Below are 24,834 nucleotides of genomic sequence, written 5' to 3'. Positions count from 1 at the left end.
TCTGCTGTTCTGCGCATGCGCTTTCGACTTACGAACAAATCCGACTTACGAACAAACCAGCAGTCCCCAACCTGTTCGTAACTCGGGGACTACCTGCATTGTGTGATGGACTCGTGTACTGACCATCAGAAAATCTGACAAGAGATCACTGTCCGCCGAAAATTTACTAGCCTGTCATCCAACATTTGTTGAAAGTTGGACAACAATTGTCTGATGGAGCGTACTAACGATCGGATTTTAGGACAACAGTCCGTCATCACACAATCCCCTGCCGAAAATCTGATCTGGCCATACACTGGCATCGCTCCCGACTGTCCCCGATTTCACGGGACTGTCCCTGATTTGGAGCAATGTCCCTCTGTCCCTCATTTTGGTCTGATCTATATAGTTGTATATAAAATGTACTTTTTATCGATCAAAAAGTGTTTTCCAGCACTAAACCTTTCATCTGATTTCTAAATTGCTGTATTTGTAAATTCCAAAAGCCACTATAAAGGAATGATAATGGTAAAAAAAAGCGCTTGTGGGTTTAACCAATCAATGTTTATACAATTCCCCTTTAAGGGGGTGTGGCAGGGGGGTGTGTCCTATCCTTACGTACTTCCCATCTCAGATAATTGGGAGGTGTTGGGAGGTGTGCACTGGTAGAACTTCCTATGAAAACATTATTTTCAGAACATTTGTTCGCTTCTCTAATAGGCTCAGATCAACGATCGCTTTCAATCCTAGCATGGGATGGGAAATATTCCTTCAGGGCCAGTCCACACCACATGCGGTCCAGTGTGCGTTTTTTGTTATGCATCAAAACGCATGGAAAGTAGGTTATATGGTTTCCAATGACATAGTTCACACCAGTAGTAAGAAGAGCCGGTGTTGTGCCATATAGTGTCCGGCCATCATATAGTGTCCGCATGCGCAGTATGGAGCAGACGAAGCTTCGGAAAATCTCCGAATCTGAACGGCGCCTGCGCCGTGAGTGGAGGTGGTAGCCCCACCATCCAAGCGGACATAGGGTTGTGAATATTAGAGGGCCGCTCGCCACGCTTCGGGCTCGGCCTCGCTGCGCTCGGCTCCTTTATATTCCTGCTCTGTGTCCACTTGGATGGTGGGGATAGAACCTGGACTCACGGCGCAGGCGCCGTTCATTCTCGGCAATTTTTGGAATCTGTGTTGGTGTGTACTGCGCATGCGCAGTACGCAGTGGACACTATCGGATGGAGGACCTTATATGATAATACACCGGCAAAACTATAATCCCTGAAGTGTCGTTTATCGGTACATCAGAGTGACAATAAAACAATAAATTGACGCGTTTCGGCAATAACATTAGCCGGCGACACCAGTGCTTGCAGTTCCAGGAAAAAAAAAGTAGAACATGCTGCACTTTACCTGCACTGGATTGTACTGGGACGCAGTAAAACGCATTAAAAACGCACCAGAACGCATCAAAAACACAGTGGACCTTAGTTTAGTGCAAAAAAAATAGCACCTGGAATGCATCCAGAAACGCATCAAAAATGTGTTTAAAAACGCGCCTACAGAAATGCATTCGGGGCGGATCTGGAGTGCGGTTTTGTTTTTTGAACCGGCCCTCAGACCTTTAAGGCTAGTTCACACCACATGCAGTCCAGTGCATTTTTTCTCTGCATCACACAGGTGCGGTCAGTTCCAGAAAAACTAAAAAATGCTGCATTGTTCCTGCACTGGACTGTACTGGAATGCAGTAAAATGCACCAAAAAAGCACCGGAGCACACATATCCTTATTTAAGGTTAAGAAAAAAACTGAAAAATTCACTGGACGGCACCAAAAACGCACTGGAACGCATCAAACGCGCATCAAAAACGCGCATTCAGAAAAGCATCTGGAGCGCATCTGGAGTGCATTTCACATTATAGAAATGCAGTTTGGATGCGTTCCAGGTGGGTTTTTTCTGCATGTGCGTTTTTTGGTGCGTTTTTGATGCAGTCCAGTGCTTTTTCCCCACCTCTTTTTTCTTAACCTTAAGGACCAGTTCACACCACATGCAGTGCGGTGCGTTTTTTTCTCCATCAAAAACGCATAGAAAGTAGATTATATGGTTTTCAATGTCATAGTTCACACCAGTGCTTGCAGTTCCAGCGCGTTCCAGTTTCAGAAAAGAAAGTAGAACATGCTGCCTTTTTCTTGCACTGGACTGTACTGGAACGCTGTAAAAAAGCATCAAAAACTCAAGGGAACGCACATAAACGTACCAAAAATGCACTGGAACACCCATGTTCTTAATTAAGGATAAGGGGGGGGAAAAGAGGGGGGGGGGAATGCACTGGACTGCATCAAAAACACATTAAAAACACACTGGAACACCCATGTTCTTATTTAAGACTAAGGGAAAAAAGGGGGGAAATGCACTGGGCTGCATCAAAAAATGCACTGGAACACCCATGCTCTTATTTAAGACTAAGGAAAAAAAGGGGGGGGGGGGGGGAAATGCACTGGACTGTGTCAAAAATGCATTAAACACACACTGGATCACCTATGTTCTTATTTAAGGATAAGGGAAAAAAAAGGGGGGGGAATGCACTGGGCTGCATCAAAAACGCACTGGGACGCATCAAAAACGCGCATGAAAAAAGCATCTGGAGCACATCCGTATTGCATTTCTACGGTGTGAACCGGCCCTAAATAAGGCAGTGCGTTTTTGATGCGTTTTACTGCGTTCCACTACAGTCCAGTGCAGGAAAAATGCACTGGTCTGACCGCACTGGTGTGAACTATGCCATTGGAAACCATGTAACCTACTTTCCATGGATTTTTGATGCATTGAAAAAAAAAGAATAATAATCGCACTGGACTGCATGTGGTGTGAACTGGCCCTGAATGTGAAATTCATTGGGGGGGGGGACTGCACAGCACCAGGTCCATACGTCTGAGGTCCCATCCAAGCAGCCGGTCTGGAAGAAATTTTGAAGTTTTTGAACAAAATGATGGCAAGATCGAATGTGCAGACGATGGATTTTTCAACATTTCCAATGCGAACATTTGAATGGAATTCTACTGGTACATGGCCGGCTTCAGTGTGGATGGAGGAACCCCCCGGTCGATCTTTTTTTTTTGTTTTCCGATCTCAGACTGAATGATAGAAATTGAGCAGTGTGTGGCCGACTTTACTGTAATCTAAAATCGATCACAGCGACCACCACATCATCTACGCGCCCATTTGCAGGGGCGTCCGAAACGCAGTGTTTAGGTGTGTATAACGCTTCATCTATACGCATTGAAACGCACTGCTATAGGAATCAATGGGGGAATACAGACAAAAATGAGGGCTGCGGGCAGCAACGTCCAATAAAAAAAAAAAGTCAGGTACAGTGAGGGGCCGGCCATGTCTGCAGATCGTACACGCCCACACATTGTCAGAATCTGGTGCAGCTGTTGCATGGTATCCAATCAGCTTCTAACTTCAGTTTGTTCATGTAAGCTTTGGCAATAAAACCTGGAAGCTGATTGGTTGCTAGTCAGAGATGCACCAGATTTTGCACTCTCCAGTTTTAGTAAATCAGCCCCGCTGTGCCATTACTAGAATTGTACATCTACAATCTGTACACATATGAATGTATCTAAATGCATAACAGCCATAACCTGCATTCCTTGCAAAGAATACGCATGTGTGTGTGGGGGGGGGGGGGGGGGGCGTCAAAAATGTGCAGTTGAGCTGCACTTTTGCCACCCACAAGCTGCTCACCCTTAACCGCTTCAGCCTCCAGAAGATTTGGCTGCTGAACGACCGGGCCATTTTGTGCGAAGCGGCGCTGCGTCACTTTAACTGACAATTGCGCGGTCCTACGGCTCTACCCAAACAAAATTGACGTCCTTTTCCCCCTACAAATAGAGCTTTCTTTTGGTGGTATTTGATCGCCTCTGTGGTTTTTATTTGTTGCGCTATAAACAAAAATAGAGCTACAATTTTGAAAACAGTATTTTTTTACTTTTTGCAATAAATATCCACATTTAAAAAAAAAAAAAGCGAATTTTTTTCTCAGTTTAAGCTGATATGTATTCTTCTACATAAAAATAAATAAATTCACAAATCACAATGAGCGTATATTGATTGTTCTGCGTAAAAATTATAGCGTGTACAAAATAGGGGATATATTTATAGCATTTTTATTATTTTTTTTTTCTACTAGTAATGGCGGCAAGTCGGACCAAAGTAGTACCGGGACTACTTTGAAGTTGGTGAGACTTGAAGTCGCACAGATATGAACGGTACTCATTGGAAATCATGGCAGTCCCAAGTCGCACAACTGTGAAAGGGGCCTTAGATTTACCTACAACTATGTAGTACAAGGGCCTGCCAGATTGCATACTAATTGAAAGTGTTTAGGTTTGACCTCATATTATATAGTTTTGGTGAATCTAAAGGAAAAACATGTGAAGAAAATTGCATTGTGTGCAGTGTCGGCTAGTGTTTTTTCTTTTTAAAGGGGGGGGGGGGGCGCAAACAACCACTGACCCCCACCCCTGCTCGCTGTCTGCTGGTCCGGCACTTACCCCATTTAGATGGCGGGCAGGGGCTCCTGTGTCCTCTCCTCCATCACGGCAGGCTCCATCCAATAGGATCGCCTGTCCTTTCAGTCAATTAGGTCCCATGACCCGCTTCCTGATTGGCCGGCAGGAGGATTAGTTTTATAATAGCGAATATCCATGTGCTATTATAACGCACCTGGGAGCCCACCCTACTTTTAAGCCTATTAGAGCCCTTGACACCGTCCTCTGCCCCACTGACACCGTCCACTGCTCTACTGGCATCGTCCACTGCTCCAATGACACCGATCTCTGCCCCACTGACACCGTCCACTGCCCCACTGACATCGCCCTCTGCTCTAATGACACCAATCTCTGCCCCACTGACACCAATCTCTGCCCCACTGGCACCCCACTGGCACCGTCCTCTGCCCCACTGGCACCGTCCTCTGCCCCACTGGCACCGTCCTCTGCCCCACTGACATTGTCAGGATATGTACACATGCACATAGACATATGTGTGTTTGAGCTTTGGTGCCCACATGCTTCTGCAAACATCTTTTTGCACTATGCAGTTGATTGCGCCACATTTTTGGAAGAAAGCAAGGGACTTTTTTCCGCATGTTCCCATGGAAATGAAAGGGCCGCCCTAAACGCAACGCACGGGAACGCACAACCGCACTCTGTGTCGCTCCTGCAGGCGTGAACCAAGCCTTTGATTTTAGTGTCACTCATACCAGAAGGTCGATGTGTGGTTGCATAAAAAGCGTCATGCGCTGTAATGGGCCCCCAAGGTATCCTGACAAGGTGGGGGTCCGCAGCTCCCCCCCCCCCCAGCAGGTTCCCGACAATCCTGCCTTCTCAGGTCGAACGTTGCATTTGTTTGTACCAGTTTGTGCATGTGTGTCAGCTTGCCTTTGTGTACTAAGGCGTGGCGGCGTGTTTACATAAGCGCAGTTGGCACACTGGCCTCTCCGTCTTCATAATCCTGTTAGCTGGCAGCCTTCTTTCTCTCGGCTTCTTAGTGAGTATTTGTAAACTAGATATCTAATGGAAAATTATAGGAAAATTATAGTGAAAGCCATGATGAGAAAATCAGATTACCCCCAATTCAATTCTGCCATCCCAGCCCACACAGTGCGTTCTCCAGATTTTTTTTCCCATAAATGCCAATGCCAGGGGTCCCTATAATCAAATAAAATTGAAAATCATCTTCCCATTAAATTCAATTAGCTGCAATTTCTAAAGCCTATCAGAGATTTTAATTACTAAATTATAAAATTCTCCAATGCTAAATTGAAGACCCGGAAAAAAAAGAAAAAAAAAGTATATCTTTGCGTTTCAGTGAAAAATACGGCAGGAGAATTTGGCTGGCTGTCTTCCTGTCCCTACTTATCTCCATGTCCCTGGCTCCATCGTACTGCGACGTACCTGCACCGCGTGACGCCTGGACGCTGCATGACAAGGGGGGGGCTGGAAATAGACAATCCTCCGTACCGTGCCCAGCAATACAACAAACACCTTTCCAGGATCACAAGCAGCCCATTGGTTGTTTGCTCGATCGCTAATTTGCTTGTTTCCATATCACAGCACAATGATGACCGTCCATATACACATTTCTATTGTACCCACATGACCCACGTCCTTCACCGACAGCCCCGAGCCAAACAATTCACTATCCTAAAGTCAGCTATAGACGGTTCGAATCTTGGTTGGTTTAGCAGGGACCGAGATCAGAACCAGGTATAGGCAGGCCGAACGTACCCAAGTCAATCCACTGAGTACAACCAGCCTGTTGGATTTTTCCCACAATTATTGCTATAGCCACTAGCAATAATCACTATGTTCTCCCGGGACATAGGAATGAGGGACACCTACTAGCAAACGTATGTAGGTATAGGCTACGCCCCCTGCCACACCCCCTCAAAGGAGAATTAACCAAAAAATAAAAGGTTAATTAAATCCACAAGGGCTTTTTTTTTTTACCACTAATATTACTTTATATTGTTTTTTTATTTTTTTTATTTACACATGCAGAAATGTAGAAGTTGGGCTTCCCGCACCCCCATACCTTCAAACATTTTGGGATAGGAATGAGGGATACCTACTAGTAAAACGTATGTAGGTATAGGACACGCCCCCTGCCACACCCCACACAAGGGGACATTCTTTGCGTCTAGAGGAAAAGAGATTTAATCTCCAATAAGGAAAGGTTTCTTCACAGTAAGAGCTGTGAAAATGTGGAATAGACTCCATGCAGAGGTGGTTCTGGCCAGCTCAGTAGATTGCTTTAACCACTTTACGACCGGCGCACGCCGATGTACGTCCATTTTTTGAAGAGGGATATCTCGGTAACGGCAGCAGCTGCTGCCACAACCGAGATATCCATCTCTTCAGGCGGCGGTTCGGTAAACGATAATGGTGGTCTCTGCTGTGGGTTCGCCGCGAGATCACCGTTATCGGCCGCGGGAGAGATGTCACCCCCCCTCCCGCTGCTCTCCCGCGCCCTCCGCCACTTACCGGAGCCGTCGGTAGCGGCGGAGGCGATCAGGAACCTGGCTTCTCTGTGGTATGGAGACGGGTGAGGCTAAGATGGCTCCCACCCATCTCTATACCATAGCAGGGTGGAAGCAATGTCAAAACGTCACTTCTGCCCATACCTCTTAAAGGCACATTTTTTCAATGTAATTTTTTTCAAATGACATTTTTTTATTTTTATTTTTTTATTGCATTTAAGTCCAAATATGAGATCTGAGGAGGATCACGGGAGTCTATGCCTCTTCCTGTCCCGGCGCGCTGTCTGCTGGGACACACACACAGGTCCCAGAGACAGCGCAGACCATTCCTACTGCGCTGTGCAACTCGCGCATGCGCAGTAGGGAACTGGGAAGTGAAGCCGCAACGCTTCACTTACTGATTCCCTTACTTAGAATGGTGGCGGCAGCAGCCGAGAGCTGAGCGATCGATCGGCCTCGGATGCCGACATCGCTGGACCCTGGGACAGGTGAGTGTCCATTTATTAGAAGTCAGCAGCTGCAGTATTTACAGCTGCTGGCTTTTAATAATTTTTTTTCCAATGAAATCCCTCTTTATGAGGACCTGTCATGCTTTTGTCTATTACAAAGGATGTTTACATTCCTTGTAATGGGAATAAAAGTGATCCAATTTTTTTTTAAAACAGTGTAAAAATAAATAAAATCAAGTAAAATAAATAAGAAAAAAAAAATGTTTTTTTAAAACACCCCGATCCGACGAGCTCGCATGTAGAAGCGAACGCATACGTGAGTAGCGCCCGCATATGAAAACAGTAGTCAAACCACACTTGTGAGGTATCGCCACGATCGGTAGAGTGAGAACAATAATTCTCACCTAGACCTCCTCTGTAACGCAAAACATGCAACCTGTAGAATTTTTTAAATTTCACTTATGGAGATTTTTGAGGGTAAAAGTTTGACGCCATTCCAGAAGCGGGCGCAATTTTGAAGCGTGACATGTTGGCTATCAATTTACTCGGTGTAAGATTATCTTTCACAATATAAAAAAAAATTGGTATAGGAATGGGTATATTGGATTGTACGATATTTTTTATTTTATTTATTTATTTTTTATGGTTGAACTGGATGGACTTGTGTTTTTTTTCAACCTAACTAACTATGTAACTATGTAATTATGTAATCCCCTTAAAGGCGAACACAACAGCGCCAGAGGGGGCGGGGTCAATGGAGAAATTGAGCAATTTTCTTTCATGAAATCCGTTGTTGCAGGAAAGAAAATCTTACCATCTATGGCTGAATTACGAGCTCATTGACACCAGCAAAGCCACACTGAATGTATAGACAGTGGTATGTACTGGGAGGAACAGTACCGATCCCAACAGATCCCATGGTCTACTTTCTGAATATAAAATATGGGGGTGGGGATGCTGGCGACATAATATACCTAATATGGCCACATGTTAATGCAGGAATAAGCCTGCATTAGTCCAAACCCATATTTATCCAAACCTAGATTATAAGCCGTCAGTGCCGGACCAATGAACTATGGACAACCGCAGCTGCACATAAACAAAGGGCTGGGGATGCTTTTGACATCATTGACCTAATATGGCCACATGTCAATGTAGTAAGGAGCTTGGGTTGGTCTAAACCCATGATAATCCAAACCTGGAGAGCAGTCATTAGTGCTGGTCCAATAAGCTGCAGACAAGGAAATCCCAACCAGACAGCTGCACATAAACAAAGAGGTGGGGATGCTGGTGACATCATTGACCAAATATGGTCACATGTCAATGTAGAAATGAGCTTGGATTGGTCCAATCCCATGTTCATCCAAACCTGGAAGCTAGCTGTCAGTGCCGGGCCAATGAGCTGCGGACAGTGGATTCCCCACCCAGCAGCTGCACATAAACAGAGGGGTGGGGATACTGGTGACATCATTGACCTATTATAGCCACATTTCATTGTAGTAATGATCTTGGGTTTGGTTATTTGTTTCAGTTTCAGTCTGAACCCATGTTCATCCAAATCAGGAAGACAGCTGTCAGTGCCAGGCCAATGAGCTGGGGCCTAGCTGCACATAAACAAAGGGGTGTGGATGCTGGTGACATCACTGATGTAATATGGCCACATGTCAATAAGGTAATGAGCTTGGGTTCGAATGTGGGTTTGGCCAAACCCATGTTTATCCAAACCTGGAAGGCAGCTGTCCGTGCTAGATCAATGCGCCGCAGATGGGGGATTCCCCACCCTGTAGCTGCACATACACAAAGGGGTGGGTATGCTCATGAGATCATTGACCTAATATGGCCACAATGCCATATTCATTCAGTGAAATTGACCTAATATGGCCAAGGGGCCATATTAGATCAATGGTCGCACAAGCACCCCCAACCCTTTGTTCACATCTTCTGCATGGTGGGGAATATCCTGAAACCCATTGGCCCACCAATGACAGCTAACTTCAAGGTTCAGTCAAACTTGGGTGGGACGGAACCCAGCCCTGGACCCAAACTCAATACTACAATGACATGTGACCATATTAGATCAATGGTCGCACCAGCAACCCCAACCCTTTATTTACATCTTTTGCATGGTGGGGAATATCCTGCAACCAATTGGCCCACCAATGACATCTAACTTCAAGGTTCAGCCAGACTTGGGAAGGACGGAACCCAACCTTGAACCCAAGCTCAATACTGCATTGACATGTGACTATATTAGGTCAATGATGTCACTAGCACCCCTCCTCTTTGTTTATGTGCAGCTGCAGGATGGGGAAAGCCCATCCCCCACACTTGCAGCTCATTGGCCTGGCACTGACAGCTGCCTTCCAGGTTCGGACAAGCTTAGGTTTAGACTGAACTCAGAGACCACATATAAAACATACAAACTCCAAGCAGATAGTGTCCGAGGTGAGACTCAAACCTGGGATCCTACCTAAGGCCAGAAGGTAGGAGCTCCTGGCCACCTACTACCACCCCACACTAATCTCCCACGCTATCACATACATGTCCTAGCCTACAATATACAGGACACGCCTGCTATGATTAATAATTGATATAACCTAAATGATCCAGAGATTGTGCCCTAGACAGATTTAGCTCCAGTGGTTGCTGATGTCATTGTGACATCATCAGTGTCCCTATTTGAACACACATCGGCACACAACACTCTGATCATAGCAGGGAAGAAGAATGATTATTCCAAGGAAAATACAGTTTGTACACTAGAAGGTAAACAATAATTATTAGTCCTAGATAATGAGAGGCCGAGGAGAAGGAGTCTTCCCAATCCAACACACTCAAATAATAGAATAGAGTTATTGATGAAAAGTAACTACAAGGTCAAGAATTTGTGAAATCTCCTGAAATATAAGATTGAGACACATAATAAAACTTAATTCTGGGCACAAAAAAAAACAAAAACCTTTGCGGTGGGAAAAGGCCCACAAAGCATTTACTGTTGATGACGTCTAAAGAACAGAGCATGCTGGTAATATGGTCTGATCATGTCCCCAGTCAGTTTTTCAGTCTGGTGGCAGAATAGAAGGCTTTTTGTGAATGGATGAGGGAAGATCCGGTTTATCCACCCCCTGCTCTCCCTCCTAGAATGCCTTGTATTCTTGTGAAAAGATCACACAGCTTTTTGTGAATGGATGAAGGGAGAGAAAGGGGAGAGATCTCTGCATTGTACTATAGCCGGAAATGTCAGTTGCATCGCTGGAAGAACAGCTCTGTGTGTAATATCTGACCTGAATGAAACTGTCATTTTTACAGTAAGCAGCGGCCATCCTGACAAAATAGTAATCATCAGAGGTAACATTTCAAGTGTAGTGTTTTCCAAAAAAATACATTTTCTTTTCATGGAGTTCCACATTACCGGGAACTTTTTCCGTAGGCTGCAGGGGAAAAAAAACAGATACCAGATAACAGATACCTCTATCCACACTAAACAGCCAGCATGGACAGGTCTCCCAGCTGGGCAAATGTATTCTGATAGTTGGCGGCCACAGCTGTCAAAGTACCTGAACAATGAAGTCATCTGCTTGGATGCAATTGCTGCTCGGATGACAATTTTCCATATGGCTCCTTCACTTGTCTATCGAAAGCATGTTGGGTGGAATGGGACCAACAGGGCTGCCCATTAAACAAATTTGCCTGGCTTGTCAGGAACCAGATATCTGAACAGCCAATGGTCAACTGGTAAAAATTTGAACAGCCAATAGCCAACTGGCCCCAAATTGAACAGCCTATGGCCACCTGGCTGGAATCTGTGCAACATATGGCCAACCAGCTGAAGTCTGAAAAGCCTATAGCCAGTCGACCAAAACCTGAACAGTCAATGGCCTACTGGTCGAAATCTGGACAGCCAATGGCAAATTGGCTGAAATTTGAACAGCCTATGGTCAACTAGTTGGAATCCGAAACAACCTATGGCCAACTGGCTGACATCTGAACAGCCTATAGCCAACCGGCTGAAATCTAAACAGCCTATAGCCAACCGGCTGAAATCTAAACAGCCTATAGCTAACTGGCTGAAATCTGAACAGCCTATAGCCAACCGGCTGAAATCTAAACAGCCTATAGCTAACTGGCTGAAATCTGAACAGCCTATAGCCAACAAGCTTAATTCAATACAGCTTATAACCTATTGGCTGAATTCTGAACAGCCTATAGCCAACCAGCTGACATCTGAACAGCCTATAGCCAGCCAGGCAAAATCTGAACAGTCAATGGCCAACTGGCCGAAATCCAAAACAGCCAATGGCCAATCGGCTGAAATCTGAACATCTTATAGCTTTAGCAAGTTAACCTATAGCCAGCTGTTAAAATACTTAGTTGAAACAGATACTTATTTCCAATATGAACAATTACACCTGAAGATAGTTCTGTCTAGGACAGTGATGGCAAACCTTGGCACTCCAGAACTACATTTCCCACGATGCTCAACTATACTGCAAAGTGCATGAGCATCATGGGAAATGTAGTTCCAAAACATCAGGGGTGCCAAGGTTTGCCATCACTGGTCTAGGAGCTCGTTCACACCAACGGCCGCTCATGGGGGTAATGTGCGAATTACCATTCACCACATGGCACCAACACATTCTGAACAGCACCCAACATTTACCGCATGACACCAACACATTTTGAACAGCACCCAACATTTACCGCATGGCACCAACACATCCTGAATGACATCCAAAATTCACTGCATGACACCAACACATTCTGAACGCACCCAACATTCACCACATGGCACCAGCACGTTCTGAACGGCACCCAACATTCATCGCATGGCACCACCACATTCTGAACGGCACCCAACATTCACCGCATGGCACCAACACAATCTGAATGGCATGTGTGTTGTGCCATGCCACCAAAAATGTGCGCAGCTGTACGGTGTGCATTACTGCGATGTCCCAGAATGAATGAATCCAAAATGTCTTCCAAAAACTAGGAAAGTGAGGGATAATATTTGGGATTTGTGGCAACGTCCTCTGTATTGGGAGACGGTCGTGGCACGTCATCCGGTAAACATGTAAATATATACTTTGTTAAATATACGGTGAGCTGTACACCAGGTCGGGTAACTTAGATACAAAGTAAACGATGTCCTCATACAGAATGCCACCCTCACCTTTCCTCCTCCACTCTGCTGTTTTCGTTATCCCTCCACACCGCCCAATCCCATCTGCTGGTCCCCGTCAGATCTTCCTTCACCCGGAGTCGGATCCCGAAGGTTTTTTTTTTGGCAGTTGCAGTCGGTAACAAGCAAATAAACACACATTAATTATACTGGTAAAGTATTTTTCCTTCAATAAAAATAAAACTGGTCGGACCAGATTCTCCGGTTCAAATCTTTGTCTTTCTCTAGAATTAGTAATCAGTTTCAGTTGAAAGCTCCAAAACTCAAAAGTCTGTTTTGCAACTGAACAATTGCACAAGAGAACGGGCGATGGGGACAAACAGCTTTGTGGGCAGCTATGAGCCATTGGATATCCCTCACCGTACGACCGTACGATACTAAAAATAATTAATCGTTTATTATAGGGGGGATACGGTGACCATACATGTTACACTCTGACTGTAGAATCTTTGTACAATCAACCCTAGATTTTCTAAAACGGTCATATGAGGTTCTAGCTAAACTAACTGATGGAGTTGTATCCAATCATTGAACAATCAGATTGTAACATGTGTGGTGAGCTTAATAGGGTTGCAGTGATACCACTTTTTTTAAGACCGAGTGCAAGTACTGACACTTTTTTTCAAGTACTCGCTGATACCAATTACCAATTTTTTTTTTTTTATGTCATGTGATACTAGCACTAATATGCAGCACTGCTGGGCACTGATAGGTGGCACTGATGAGGTGTAAACTGTGTCAGTAGTTTTTTTATTACATTTTTTTTACAATTTATATTTTCTTGTTATTTATTTTTTATTTTTTTTATTTTTTTTATTGTTTTTTTATTTAAGATTTTATTATTTTTGCGATTTTACTTTAAAATACTAAAATGTGTTCTTTTTTTATCAACCTTGTTGGGGGGCGGGGGGGGGGGGGTAGATTGGTGTGAGATATACTGACATCTCTCTTTTGAGACAGAGATAGGGACTAGGGACACAGATTCCCCAGTTCCTTTCTCTGCAGCCTCTACTGCACTGAAGATGAATGGAGAAGAAACAGAGGCTCCTCTCCATTCATAAACAAAGCATTGTAAACATGGGGCATTCGGAAAGGGAAGGAGCAGGTCATTTACCAGCTTCTTCTTCTGCTCTCCATCCTGACAGATCTGGGGCAGGGGGGACCGGAAGAGGACACGGAGGGGGATTGAAGGAGGACACGGAGGGGGAGCGAAGGAGGACACGGAGGGAGAGCGAAGGAGGACACGGAGGGGGAGCGAAGGAGGACACGGAGGGGGAGCGAAAAAGGACACGGAGGGGGAGCGAAGGAGGACACGGAGGGGGAGCGAAGGAGGACACGGAGGGGGAGCGAAGGAGGACACGGAGGGGGAGCGAAGGAGGACACGGAGGGGGAGCGAAGGAGGACACGGAGGGGGAGCGAAGGAGGACACGGAGGGGGAGCAAAGGAGGACACGGAGGGGGAGCAAAGGAGGACACGGAGGGGGAGCGAAGGAGGACACGAAGGGGGAGCGAAGGAGGACACGAAGGGGGAGCGAAGGAGGACACGCAGGGGGAGCGAAGGAGGACAGGCAGGGGGAGCGAAGGAGGACAGGCAGGGGGAGCGAAGGAGGACAGGCAGGGGGAGCGAAGGAGGACAGGCAGGGGGAGCGAAGGAGGACAGGCAGGGGGAGCGAAGGAGGACAGGCAGGGGGAGCGAAGGAGGACAGGCAGGGGGAGCGAAGGAGGACAGGCAGGGGGAGCGAAGGAGGACAGGCAGGGGGAGCGAAGGAGGACATGGAGGGGGAGCGAAGGAGGACACGGAGGGGGAGCCCAGGAGGACACGGAGGGGGAGCGCAGGAGGACACGGAGGGGGAGCGCAGGAGAACACGGAGGGGGAGCGCAGGAGGACACGGAGGGGGAGCGCAGGAGGACACGGAGGGGGAGCGCAGGAGGACACGGAGGGGGAGCAGAGGAGGACACGGAGGGGGAGCAGAGGAGGACACGGAGGGGGAGCAGAGGAGGACACGGAGGGGGTGCAGAGGAGGACGCGGAGGGGGTGCAGAGGAGGACGCGGAGGGGGTGCAGAGGAGGACGCGGAGGGGGTGCAGAGGAGGACGCGGAGGGGGTGCAGAGGAGGACGCGGAGGGGGAGCAGAGAAGGAGTAAAGGAGGACACGGGGGGGTGGAGGAGGATACGTAGGGGGAGTGGAGGACGACACGGAGGGGGAGCGGAGGAGGACACGGAGGGGGAGCGGAGGAGGACACGGAGGGGGAGCGGAGGAGGACACGGAGGGGGAGAAGAGAAGGAGTAAAGGAGGACACGGGGGGGTGGAGGAGGATACAGAGGGGGAGCAGAGGAGGATACGGAGGGGAGGCACAGAAGGAGCGGAGAAGGACATGGAAGGGGAGCGGAGAAGGAGTGGAGGACACAGAGGGGGAGCAGAGGAGGACTGGAAGAGGACATGGCGAGGGACCTTAGGAGCATGAAAGAGGACAAAGAGGGGGTACAAGTACTCGTGCAAATGCTTAGTATCAGCAATGATAACGATACTAGTATCAGTATTGGTGCAACCCTAGAACTTAACATTAAAAAACAAATCTCAAAAGTCTGGAACAAAACGTGGTCTTGTTTTAAGAACATGCGGTCATACACAGAGTACACAGAGATCATTAAAGTGGTCCTTCACCCCCAAAAAATCTATTATTTTCCCCTGGCTCCAGTGTGCCGGGGTGACTTAACTACCCTGCATGCTCGGGAGTGACATCATTTTCTGCTGGCCAATCAAGACCAGCGCCCAGAAGAAGATGCTGGCACCAGCAAGGGACTTTGAGAAGAACAACCATCTCTGCAGCACTCCACCAATCAGGCCTGTATGGTAGAGTAGCCAGACGGAATCTACTCCTCAGTAAAAGGCACACGACAGCCCGCCTGGAGTTTGCAAAAGGTACCTGAAGGACTCTCAGACCATGAGGGGACAACCATGATGAAACAAAGATTGAACTTTTTGGAGTAAATGGCAAGCATCATTACAGGTGGAAACCAGGCACCACTCATCACCTGGCCAATACCATCCCTACAGTGAAGCATGGTGGTAGCAGTATTATGCTGTGGGGATGCTTTACAGTAACAGGACCTGGGGAGACTAGTCAGAATCGAGGGAAAGATGAATGCAGCAATGTACAGAGACATCCTTGATGAAAAACTGCTCCAGAGCACTCTGGACCTCAGGCTGGAGTGAAGGTTCATCTTTCAACAGGACAATGACCTTGAGCACACAGCCAAGATAACAAAGGAGTGGCTATGGGACAATTCTGAATGGCCTTGAGTGGCCCAGCCAGAGCCCAGACTTGAACATCTCTGGAGAGATCTGAAAATGGCTGTGCACCGACGCTCCCCATCCAACCTGATGGAACTTGAGAGGTCCTGCAAAGAAGAATGTGAGAAACTGCCCAAAAATAGATGTGTCAAGCTTGTAGCATCATACTCAAAAAGACTTGAGGCTGTAATTGGTGCCAATGGGGCTTCACCAAAGTATTGAGCAAAGGCTGTGAATACTTATGTACATGGGGTTTTTCCCAGTTTTTTATTTTTAATACATTTGCAAAGATTTCAAACAAACTTCTTCCACATTGTCATTATGGGGTATTGTTTGTAGAACTTTGAGGAAAAATTATGGATTGAATAGATTTTGGAATAAGGCTGAGGATTTACTCGCTCAACACTTCTCATTCTCACTGTTAACAAAAGCAAGAAAGCAGATCTAAAGATGGCCATACCCTGATCAATTTATGAAGGAACGTTCATCCGAATGTCCCAATAAAAGTTCTTAGTATAGGACAAATGTCGTTCGAAAAGTACAAAATTGAATTTGCTTTTACACTTGATTACAGAACGAATGTAAATTCCTGGATGAAAACTTCATTCACTGTAACATAAGGAAATGATTGCGGGTGGCTGCACTTCCAAAAAATCTTTTGATTGAAGCTTCATAGGACAAGTGGTTGACAGATGGAGCAGGGGACAAAGAGGTAGACGCGTTTCGCACAATTTTTAGCGCTTAGTCATTACCTCAATTCACTGTTTCCCATTCATTCGTTTTCATTCATTAATTTTTTCCATCCTGCTCCTTCCAGTTTTCCTGTTACTATGGTTGGAAATGAATGAATTTTATCCCATTAATGATTAGAAAAGAGAAAAAAATATTCTTAAAACAAAAATTTTTGAACAAAATTGTACTTTTGTATGGCCAGCCCAAGGCCGGTACCTTTAAACCGATGACACCGGGAGCAGAGAGTGTCTCGGGTCTATTGGCATTTGTATATGTTTTACAGCACAGCAGCCTCTGCCTTTAGATTAGATTCTACCCCTCCCCCCCTTCTCCCTCTATTCTGTCTGACAGTCCTATCATATTTTTCCTGTTTAGCGGACCATGAATTAACCTTCATACCAGTTACAGGGCTATTTAGCTCCTGCCGCTAGTAATCACCAAACTTTCATTGTCTGCAGCCACAAATCTGACTATATCCTGCAGATCAATGCCATGTAATCAGGTATGGTCATTGCCGGGAGCTGTGATGGAGGGTTTGGGATCAGGTATATCCGTCCAAACACTTGGCCACTTACAGTGCCTTGAAAAAGTATTCACACCCCTTGAAATTTTCCACATTTTGTCACGTTACAATCAAAAACGTAAATGTATTTTATTGGGATTTTATAAGATAGACCAACACAAAGTGGCCCATAATTGTGGAAGGAAAATTAAAAATGTTTTTCAACATTTTTTACAAATAAATATGTGAAAAGTGTGGAGTGCATTTGTATGGCGCCCCCCTGAGTCAATACTTTGTAGAACCTCCTTTTGCTGCAATTACAGCTGTAAGTCTTTTTGGGGATGTCTCTACCAGCTTTGCACATCTAGAGAGTGACATTTTTGCCCATTCTTCCCTGCAAAATATTTCAAGCTCTGTCAGATTGGATGGAGAGTCTGTGAACAGCAATTTTCAAGTCTTGCCACAGACTCTCAATTGTATTTAGGTCTGGACTTTGACTGGGCCATTCTAACACATGAATATGCTTTGATCTACACCATTCCATTGTAGCTCTGGCTGTATGTTTAGGGTCGTTGTCCTGCTTGAAGGTGAACCCCCCCGTCTCAAGTCTTTTGCAGACTCTAACAGGTTTTCTTCTAAGATTGTCCTGTATTTGGCTCCATCCATCTCCCCATCAACTCTGACCAGCTTCCCTGTCCCTGCTGAAGAAAAGCATCCTCACAACATGATGCTGCCACCACCATGTTTCACGGTGGGGATGGTGTGTTCAGGGTGATGTGCAGCGTAAGTTTTCCGCCACACAACATAGCATTTTGCCTTTAGGACAAAAAGTTACATTTTGGTCTCATCTGACCAGAGCACCTTCTTCCACGCGTTTGCTTTGTCCTCCACACGGCTTCTCACAAACTGCAAACCGGACTACTTATGACTTTCTTTCAACAACGTCTTTCTTCTTGTCACTCTTCCATAAAGGCCAGATTTGTGGAGACCACGACTAATAGTTGTCCTGTGGACAGATTCTACCACCTGAGCTGTGGATCTCTGCAGCTCCTCCAGAGTTACCATGGGCCACTTGGCTGCTTCTCTGATGAATGCTCTCCTTGCATCCGTTTAGGTGGACGGCCATGTCTTGGTAGGTTTGCAGTTGTGCCATCCTCTTTCTATTTTTAGATGATGGATTGAACAGAGCTCCGTGAGATGTTCAAAGCTTGAGATATTTTTTTTATAACCTAACCCTGCTTTAAACTTCTCCACAACTTTATTCCTGACTCTATTCCTGGCGAGTTCATTGGCCTTCATGACGCTGTTTGGCCACGAAGGTTCTCTAACAAACCTCTGAGGGCTTCACAGAACAGCTGTATTTATACTGAGATTAAATTACACACAGGTGGACTCTATTAACTAATTAGGTGACTTCTGAAGACAATTGGTTCCACTAGATTTTAGTTAGGGGTATCAGAGTAAAGAGGGCTTAATACAAATATACCCCACACTTTTCAGATATTTATTTGTAAAAAATCTTGAAAACCATTTATCATTTTCCTTCCACTTCACACTTATGTGTCACTTTGTGTTGGTCTATCACATAAAATCCCAATAAAAATACATTTATGTTTTTGGTTGTAACATGACAAAATGTGGAAAATTTCAAGGGGAATGGATACTTTTTCAAGGCACTGTATACATTTAAACTGAAATTAAACCCCAAATGAAAAATGTATTATATTGCAGCTTAAAGCGGAGTTACACCCCCCCACATGGGTCCCTGGCGATCAATGTCAGCAGCTCGGTCCTCCTCTTCTGTCAGCCAGTGAAAGAGTGAAGTGCAGTAGGGGCCCAGCCATGAAGCTACGCTGCTGGGTTCCCTTAGTACAGTAGGTGCCGCCGATATTGTTTCCAGCACGATCCTGGTTCCCGGTGGCTTCTCTAACCAGCGCGATCCCATCGCTGGTTCTCGCGCTGGCTGCAATAGGAAAATGTAAATTTCCTATAGTAGGGAGCGAGAGAGATCGGCGATAATGTCGCCTCACTAATGAAACCTGCATGCCTTCGTGGGCATACCAGGCCCTTAGGTCCGGTAGGGGTTTTAAGGGGAGTCCCCTACGCCGAAAAAAACGGCGTGGGGGTCCCCCCCATATCCATACCAGACCCCTATCCGAGCACGCAGCCCAGCCAGTCAGGAAAGGGGGTGGGGACGGGCGAGCGCCCCCCCCCTCCTGAGCCGTACCAGGTCGCGTTCCCTCAACATGGGGGGGGTGGGTGCTTTGGGGAAGGGGGGTGCCCTGCGGCCCCCCCACCCCAAAGCACCTTGTCCCCATGTTGATGAGGACAAGGGCCTCTTCCCGACAACCCTGGCTGGTTGTCAGGGTCTGCGGGTGGGGGGCTTATCCGAATCTGGGAGCGCCCCCAGATACCGGCCCCCCACCCTATGTGAATGAGTATTGGCGTACCATGTACCCCTACCCATTCACCTGGTAAAAAAAAAGTAAATAAAACACATTTTATTTACTTTTTTTTTCACCAGGTGAATGGGTAGGGGTACATGGTACCCCAATACTCATTCACATAGGGTGGGGGGCCGGTATCTGGGGGACCCCTTCTTAAAGGGGGCTCCCAGATTTCAATAAGCCCCCCGCCCGCAGACTCCGACAACCAACGGCCAGGGTTGTCGGGAAGAGGCCATTGGCCCTGCGGCCCCCCCCACCCCAAAGCACCCACCCCCCCATGTTGAGGGCACACAGCCTGGTACGGCTCAGGAGGGGGGGGCACATGCTTGGGTAGGGGTCTGGTATAGATTTTTGGGGGGACCCCCACGCCGTTTTTTTTCGTCGTAGGGTATTCCCCTTAAAACCCCTACCAGACCTAAGGGCCTGGTATGCCTCCGGAGGGGGAACCCATGCCTGTTTGTTTTTTTTTATTTGGTGTGGAGTTCTCCCTTAGGATTCATACCAAATACAGTGCCTGGTATTGGCTGGAATCCAATTCGGATCCCCGCACCAGTGTTAACCCAGCCTCAATGTCAGCGATGCTTGATGCTTATCGGGAAAGGAAAATAAAAAAAATTTCCTTTCCCAATGCGAGCTGGCTCAGCGCTGGCTCCCACGACGGGGCTCACAGGGTGTCAACCTCGCAGATAAAAGCGGCGAGATTGACATAATATCGCGGTCACCTACTGTAGCAATGCCAGTGGCAGCACCTGACCGGCTGATCCGAAGATCGCCTGCGGTGCCCTCATCGCTGGACTCCAGGACAGGTAAGTGTCCTAATGTTAAAAGTCAGCCACTACAGTATATGTAGCTGCTGACTTTTAATTTTTAGAGGGACAGGTGCACTTACTCTTTAACAATCATTATATGTGGTGGCTCGATTAGTTTTTTTTTAGGCTTTTTCCCCCCGTTTTCACCTGGTGATCTGCCAGGACACACCTCCTGTATTAGGGTGGCTACACTCTGGATGAAGGAGCATTGCTTTGTGCACTGGTCCAAGTAATTTGGTGGAGGGGGATTATGGTGTGGGGTTGTTTTTCAGGGCTTGGGCCCTTAGTCCCAGTGAAGAGGACTCTTATGCCGTATACACACGCCCGGCCTTCCCGGCAGACTAGATCCGATGGTCTTCCCGACGGACTTTCCGAACGAACGGACTTGGCCACACACGAACAGACTAAGTCCGTTCGAAAGTCTGTTTTTTTTAATGTGATGACATACGACGTGACTAGAAAAGGAAGTTCAGTAGCCAATAGCTTCCCTTGCGTCGTATTTGGTCTGTCGGTCCAGCATACAGACTAACGGTGTTCCCGTTAGGAACTGAGTCCATCGGACAGATTTGAAACATGTTCTATTTCTAGGTCCGTCGGATTTTTTAAATGAAAAATGATCGAATTAGCCCACACACAATCGGATTGTCCAATGGACTGATTCCGTTGGACCCAGTCTGCTGGAAAGACCGGTCATGTGTACGCGGCATTAAGGTGTCAGCATACCAAGACACTTTGGACAATTTCATGCTCCCAACTTTGTGGGAACAGTTTGGGGATGACCCTTTCCTGTTCCAACATGACTGAGCACCAGTGCACAAAGCAAGGTCCGTAAAGATGTTGAGCGAGTCTGTGGTGGAGGAACTGGTCCTGACCTTAACCCGATAGAACACCTTTGGGGAGCTAGGATTATTTGGGAACCTTCAGATGGGAGGTCAATGAGCCACAGCTCAAGGAACCCCTCTGGAGGAAACCATAGGGCTCCTAAACCCAAGCTGAGAAGGGTCTAAGTCAGACTTTCTCAGCCATTTTCAACATGGAGAAGCCCTTGAAATAACCTTTCGGTCTCAGGGAACCCCTGTTAAAAAATGGCTATAGCTACAACTCATGATAAATTGGTGTAATGGTCAGTGGAAGAGTGCTCCTTACAGCTGTGGTCTTGGGGAAGAATTTCCCCCCTACAGATAGCTAAAAAGATCACGTGTGTCACTTGGAACTTATCTGAGAGGCAAAACTTGGTCATTGCTCAAGGAACCCCTAGCAGTAGCAACCATTGGACTAACCCTGGCTGAGAAACCCTGGTCTAAGTGAACAAATCGCTAGTTTTAAAAAGAAAACCAAGCCACGCCTTTGCAATTAACCATCATTCCAATTAGAACCTAGGTGGTATCACAGCATTTTTTTTTTTCATGTGCTCTTGACCAGATCTGTAATTCACAGGTTTCTTATCCCAGAAAAACCATGGTGCCTCCAAGATCCCCTCTGTAACCACATCACCAAGAAGGTGAATGTGATGGGAGAGGACAAGCAGACAAGTGAAAGAAAACACCTCTCAGGACAATCAGTGGAGGGCAAACAAAGAATTCATTAGCCCGTAATGGACGGCTAACAATCTGGTTACATCATGTCTCATTAACTGTACTTTCTCCAGCTTCCTTCATGTAAAGAGTTCACTCCATTTCCAGGAGCCGTACATTTCTAACCCCACCAGAAGAAAGTGGATCCCCGTATATTACCGCATGCAGCTTCTATAAGTGCTCTGTGTGTTCAAAGACACAATCACAGCATGATGCCGTCTCATTAAAACAACTTATTGTTCCAGCGACTTTATTGTAATAGTCTTAAAGTGGTTGTAAAACCGTCCATATACCCAGTGAAGGGACCATCCTCAGATGATACACGGGGATGAAACAAATTCTCCTACATAAGTTGTATCTACAGTATCTGTAGTCTTCTCTTCTCTAGATCCGTTCAAAGTCCAGAATTTATAAGCTTGTCCGATAGTTCAGAAAAAAGGGGCGGACAGCTGAAGTTACAATCTGCAGAGCTCATCGATGAGAGCGCTGAAAGCTGATTGGAGGGAAGGAATACACCTTCCTTCACATAGCACACAGGAACAGAGCTAAGGCTGTCAGTCAGCTTAAGATCCCGCCCTGTCACCATTTTTCTCTTGGTGTCAGGAAAACTTGTCAGAAGTGACTCATCTTGATAGCAGAAGAGTGAAGCAGCAGACAGAAAATATTTTAATTGAGACAAGTGCACATTAGAGAGTGTACCACTGTACCCCCTTGCTCATCTGCCCCACCACTGTAACCCCCTGTTCATCTGCCCCAACAATGTTCCCCCTTTCTCATCTGTCCCACCACTGTACCTCAATGCACATCTGTCTCACCTCTGTTCCCCCTGCTCTTCTGCCCCACCACTGTAACCCCCTGCTCATGTGTTCCATTGATGTACCGTCTTTCTCCTCTGCACCCCTCTGTACATCTGCCCCACCTCTGTACCCCCCTGCTCCTCTGCCCCACCAATGTACCCCTTCTCATCTGGCCAAACACTGAATCTCATCTGCCTCATCAATGTACCCCTTTGCTCATCTGCCCCACCACTGTACCTCCCTGAATGTCTGTTCCACCGCCGTATCCCCATACTCTTCTGTCTCACTACTGAATCACCTTCTTATCTGTCCTAACACTGAACCCATCTGCTCATCTGCCCCACCACTGTAACCCGCTTTCTCATCTGCCCCACTAATGTACCTCCTGCACATCTGTCTCACCTTTGTACCCCTCTGCTCTCTTGCCCCAGCACTGTTCCCTCTGCTCTGCTGCCCTACCACTGTAACCCTCTGCTCATCTGCCCCACCAATACACCCCCTTTCACATCTGCCCCACTGCTCTAGCCTCCTGCTTTTCTGCCCCAACACTGAACCCCCTTCTCAGAACCCCTCTGCTCATCTGGCCCATCACTGTACCCCCCTGCTCTTCTGTCCCACTGCTGAACCCCCTTCTCATCTCTTCCACCACTGTACCTCCCTGCACACCTGCCCCACCGCTGTACCCTCCTGCTCTTCTGTCCCACCTCTGAACCCCTCCTGCTCATCTGCTCCAATGCTGTACCCTCTTCTCATCTATGATATGTGTGATATGCAGAGTGGTAAAAGGAAGAAGATGAGACAAACCTACCTGTCCTGGCACACTCATCATGCTGATCCACCTCTCACATGCAGCCCACATGCTTGTATGTGATTTATGTGATGTATGGGATGTATGGGATGCATGGGATGCATGGGATGCATGGGATGCATGGGATGTCACATACAAGCATCTGGAATGGATGCGCAATGATGAGCTCAGGTCAGGGGCATTTTCTGAAAGCAGTGGGCCTGTGTGCAGGATCATAAGTTAGGCCCCCCGCAGCTGTGAAAAAGAGGTTGGGTGGGATTTTCATTGCGCTGAATACTGGCTGTTGTTTAAAGGGACACAGCGTGCAGAGGTTCATTAGTAAGCGACACAAAGGTTTAGTAATAATTTCAACAAATTTCCCAGAAGCTCAACAGTAATTCCAGAAACTGTCACATGATTGTGTTTTCTCAACCACAGTGAAACCCCTTCTTTCTGAGATAGTGGCAACCAAGCGAGTCATCTTAATCCAAGTGGTGGATGGGGCTAGCAGGACTGTGATTGGCTTCAACAGTAGTCAAGGCGGTCCTCCTCCTGGAAACAGGGACCACCCCCCCCCCCCCACTAGCAGAACTGCACCCAATCTCTTCCCCTTCACAAAAGCTGACGATCGCAGCTACAGCAAAGTTAGAGAACTAAACAATGTTTCCCATCGTTTACAATGTGCGGGGGGTACAGTGCCTCCCCCCCTCAGTGCAGGTGCGGCATGGGGAATTCTGAAATTGGAATGCATTAGTGTCTCACTGACACTTCCCTGCGCTGCTCTGCTGATGGGGAGGGAGTCGAGTGCCAGAAAAAGAGGCTTGGCATGCCGGGGGTTGCCTACCCCTGGTCTAGTAGTTAAAAGCTAGAGGAAAATGGGGGAAGCCTCAGTCCATAGATTACAAAAGATATTATGGGTTAAATGGGGGGTAAGACGTCAATGGGAGGAGGTAATTGGTACCACTGGCTGCATTGAAAACATTGTAATATATACATTGTTGAGTACCTAAGGGCAAGGTTTGAATAAAGCATTCCCAAACCTCAAAGAAATTTTTAACCTGTGAGTCCTTACATAAGGAATCCTCCACCAATTCCATATAGAAAACATAAGATAATTTAGCTATGGACAGAGAAGTGGTGGGAAGTTCCGGGTAAATCCACTGTGGAAGAATATTTTTCCATGCCACAAGGGACATAACAATAAGAAGCTGTTTACAGCCTCTTTATATTTTTTTCGATT

The 24,834-nt window shown here is 46.7% G+C and overlaps 1 protein-coding gene across 3 annotated transcripts in view; it reads right to left on the bottom strand.

Annotated features, from left to right (window-relative positions):
- Positions 1 to 24,834, bottom strand: part of CASZ1 (castor zinc finger 1) — a 435,575-nt gene that overhangs the window by 106,902 nt on the left and 303,839 nt on the right. Inside the window, exon 1 of one of the 3 annotated variants that reach the window (XM_077457986.1) lies at positions 12,644 to 12,970. The exons of the other annotated variants lie outside the window; for them this stretch is intronic. The gene's annotated coding sequence lies outside the window, so the exon portion shown is untranslated. Of the gene's footprint in view, positions 1 to 12,643; positions 12,971 to 24,834 lie in introns of those variants that run through there. 3 annotated transcript variants of the gene reach the window in all.

Source organism: Lithobates pipiens, unplaced genomic scaffold (genome assembly GCF_037356315.1).
Source record: "Lithobates pipiens isolate NorthernLeopardFrog02 unplaced genomic scaffold, aLitPip1_a1.2 Scaffold_27, whole genome shotgun sequence".
Classification (NCBI taxonomy): domain Eukaryota; kingdom Metazoa; phylum Chordata; class Amphibia; order Anura; family Ranidae; genus Lithobates; species Lithobates pipiens.
Note: the sequence above shows the minus strand (reverse complement) of the source record. Positions and strands in the feature narration are given on the sequence as shown.